This window comes from Pteropus vampyrus, unplaced genomic scaffold, assembly GCF_000151845.1.
Source record: "Pteropus vampyrus isolate Shadow unplaced genomic scaffold, Pvam_2.0 Scaffold162, whole genome shotgun sequence".
Classification (NCBI taxonomy): domain Eukaryota; kingdom Metazoa; phylum Chordata; class Mammalia; order Chiroptera; family Pteropodidae; genus Pteropus; species Pteropus vampyrus.
In genome coordinates this window covers 1,592,661-1,596,694 of record NW_011888943.1, presented here as the reverse complement: position 1 = coordinate 1,596,694, position 4,034 = coordinate 1,592,661, and the positions used below count along the sequence as shown (strand labels likewise).

General features: G+C 46.2%; 1 pseudogene; it reads right to left on the bottom strand.

Moving 5' to 3' along the window:
• Positions 1–539: 539 nt before the first annotated feature.
• On the bottom strand, positions 540–655 carry LOC111745719 (annotated as a pseudogene).
• Between the last annotated feature and the right edge of the window lie 3,379 nt (positions 656–4,034).

Genomic DNA, 4,034 nt, shown 5'->3' with positions numbered 1-4,034 from the left:
CAAGGCGGAATTTTCCACAGTAACCAGTCAGCCCGGCATAAGGCACAGGGCACGCACATACTCATCCAGGGCGGCATGTTAATTGCACCTCAGTTTATGCCTGCGATTGCCATATACAAGAATTTGAAGCATAAGGTGTTTCTTAGTTGTATGCGTTTATTACCCAGGAAAGCACATAAGGGTTTTTTGCTGTTTTTCTCTTGCAAACGGGAGGTCCTGCCTTACTGCCCATTGCAGCCTGTGGGAACATGGCCAGGTTTGTTGTAGGTGTTAAAAGTTCCCGGATGCAGGTCCAATTGAGCTTTGCCTGTTCCTCTGGTGATGCCGTCGACATCCAGTTAAAAACCAAATAAACAAAGAGAGCTGTGCCCAGAGACAGCACCGGCCACAAGAACCTTTTCATTTTTGCAAGAGCTGCAGGACCCGTTTCCAGCTTCCTCCAAAACACCCACTTTGTTTTAAATTTCTAGAGTGGAGTGAGCTGCCCATCGGCTGGGTTTGATCCTGGATTTTTATTTTATTTTATTTATTATTATTTATGCCTACAGCACCTGGCCTTCCCAGGTGGTCTCCCATCCAAGTACTAACCAGGCCCGACCCCGCTTAGCTTCCGAGATCAGACATCGGGCGTGTTCAGGGTGCCGTGGCCGTAGACCGTGGACCGTGGCTCCACTGGGGCGCGAACCCGGGACCTTCTGCGTGTAAAGCCGACGTACTAACCGCTACGCTAAGGAACCACATCCTGGATTTTTTTTTTTTTTTTTTTTTAACTGCATAGTAACTGTTACATGAAGCCCACGACTTTTTTCGTTCGCTTTGGGCTGCTGCTCGTCTGCATCATCTTCCCAGGCAGGAGTCTCTCCCTTCACTCTGCTGACGCCTTAGAGGGGTTTCTCAACTCTTTTCCGTTTCCTTTTGTCTCCTTGAAACGTTCCCCTTTCCTTTTCTTCTGGACCGTAGATGTGGCAGCTGCGGTCTTGTCCCTTAGGCGGAGACTTCGCGTCTCTGCAATCCCCAGTCTTCCTCTCTGTCTTTGATGGCTCAAGGGTTTCCTACGTGCGCGAATAAAAAATATACTTGCGGGCTGGTGTCCTAGGCTGCAGGGTTTTCTGCTGTGAGTGATATTTGTGTTACTTCTCGGACCAACTGTGTAAACCTCCATGCCCCCAGAAAGCCGAGTGACAAGGGGAGCAGATTTTGCCAGCCCAAAATATGCCTTCTGATTATGTTCAGCTGCCTATTTTATTTTTAAGATACGAAAAGACTCAAGAAGAGCCCTTTACCTCCCCTTTAGCTGCCTCAAGGAATTCGGATAGAAAAACCTGCTTCAAGCAAGGGCATTGTCACCAGAGCATGACCTGTGAACTAAGTGCCACATGCTGCAGGAACATGCAAAGCCTGTTGTCAGACCCCCTTCTGTGTCCTATTGTTTCCTGGTGGCCCTGGCGATGGTGAGAATTTGTTTGCCAAAAATTTGCCCCCTACTTGGGAATTTCTTACCTTCCCTGTAAAGTCCAAACCACTGTCCCCCTCTATCCTTAGCTCAACATGTCGTAGAAGCCCCATTTGTCCTGGGGTTCCCTATTCTTACAATCCTTCTACGTACATAGGTAATAAATTTCTGTATTTTCTCCTATTCCTCTGTCTTGTGTCAATTTGATCATTAGACCAGTAGCAGAGCATAGAAGGAGAGAAGGAAAATTATTTTCCATCCCCTACGGTGGTCGGACTTTGGTGCTGTAGGTAATTTGTTCGCTCACTGGGCAGGGAGACCTGCCTGCCAGTGTATCTGATGGGTTTTTAGAGAATCAATGCTGCCTTTGAATTTGAAATTATATTTTAAAAGCTCTTAGATATCTGGGTCCACATTTCTTTGCCTGAAAAGGACTCAAAGGAAAGAGAGACTATGTTGGAGATATCAAAAGCAACATTTCTTTCTTCCTTCACCCATCCTCCCATCTCCGAGTGCACTGTCCACTGGGACGCGGTATGGCATGCGCCTTGAACTTCATAGTTGGAAAGATAGGAGAAGTGAAGGGAACATGATCCTCTGTGAGACACTGGTTATTATTAGGGTGCTAGTTGGCCGAGTCTGGGCCCTTAGAGAATTCCAAAGTCAGAGGATGCTGTGAATGAGGAAGAAAATTTCCTCTACCCTTAGAGGTTCTCTGGGCTGGTCTGATAATCAAGTAGACGTGGCACAGATTAACAAGTGAAAATGACCAAGTTTAATTATGTATGTAGGCATGGGGACCCCACATTCGTGAGAGTCAGAGACCCCGCATTCATGAGATGTCCTGAGACAGGGAAAATGAGGGACACGTGGCATTCTGAGCTAAGCCTGAAGTAAGGCACCTTGGGGCTTCAGAGGAGAGCGAGGTCATCGGCAGGACAACAAGAAGAGCAGATGTTCTGTAATTAAAAGTTTGCCCTGCCCTACGAGACAGGTCATAAAAAGTTATTTCCGGTGATAACTCTTATTATGGGCAAGGCCCCTAACTTGGATTCTTTGAGGGAGAGGTAAACATTTCTTACGAGCCCTCAAGGTCTCAGTTTCTTTCAGATAAAAATAATTCCCACACTTAAGTGGCATATCTTGGGGTAGGGGAGCGGGGTCGTCCTGAACCCTTTCGATGCTAGTCCAAGGTGATCAATTTGTTCCAGTTTCCTTGGCACCTTCATGGTTTTAACACTGAAAATCATATGTGGCAGGCAACCCGGGATGGTTGGACACCCTACAAAATCACTCAAACACAATTTTGAGTGCCCGCTATGTGCCAGCATGTCCCTTAAGGAGCCTCGTGTTTTGGTCAGTTGGTCCTTTAGCTCACCCTCATCTGCATTCTTCTTCCTCACGTTTGCATAAACCTTTAAAGGTGGCCCTTTTGTTAACGATTTCACATTCATGCCTCGCCTTGGTCGTCCCGAACATTTGACCTTCCATCAATCTGATTTTATTTTCTGACATGACCTTGGTCTCCCATAGATCCAAAACGAAGATGCTATTTGGAGTGACAACAAAAATTAAATGGGGGTGCATCCCAGAGAAAACAATAACTCACAGGAGAAAAGAAGTACAGAAGGCAAGGTAGCAGCGTAGGGCTCTGCCCTGCCATGCCACACGGAATGTGCCCGCAAATTTGCACTAACGCTGTTAAAATGTCAGGAGCAGGTGTTTCTTTTTCCTTCCATGTGAGCTTCAAGCTAACGTCGGCATTCAACTAAATCCCTCCCAGGTGCTGAAACAGTATGTGGTTTAGGATTTCAGAGGTAATTATCGCTGACTGCATTGTGTGGCCAGTACACCTGCCAGGAAGATGTGATAAAAAAGGGTGCAGCAGGGGCACCGGAAGGGTTTGGGGGACAATTTCATCATCATAAAACCTCTTAGAAAGCCTATTAAGGCCACCAAAAGCCAGTCGTGGAGCGAAACATATTCACAGTATGCTTAACAACAAATGATGCAGGAGAAAGTAAGAATCCTAGCAAGATCGGGCATTGGTTCTAGGTCAGGGGAAATGACAGCTCTACCCTGAGAAATTCATGCCCCAAAGCACCGTTCCTGTCCTGCATCTGTTTCGCAGTGAGCTAGCTTGTAGTAGCACTGAATATTTAGATACTTCGATTTTGATATTTAGATCCCAGTTGGGATGCCCGAGAGAAATACCCGGTCTGATTTTCTAAAGGGAAAGAGAATCAGAGAATGCATTATTCTCTGTGGTCATTTATTCATTAGCAAGGTGTTCTCCAGCCATTGGATAAAGCCCTCAGAAGAGAATGGAGAAAAATAACAGCAACAGAAAGCCAGCGCCCCGGTCCTGATGGGGCTCAAGATGCAGCACGAGCATCAGACTTGGATCTAATTATTACCCGAGTTAATACAGATCACCAATGTGAACATGCCATAAAGGACAGGTACCAGGATTTCTGAAAGCATGTGGTAGGATTTGGACCTGTTGGATGGCTTCTCTGAAAAAAAACAAAAATTAGGCTGAGATAGATAATATCTATGCCCGTTTAATGCGAAATCCATG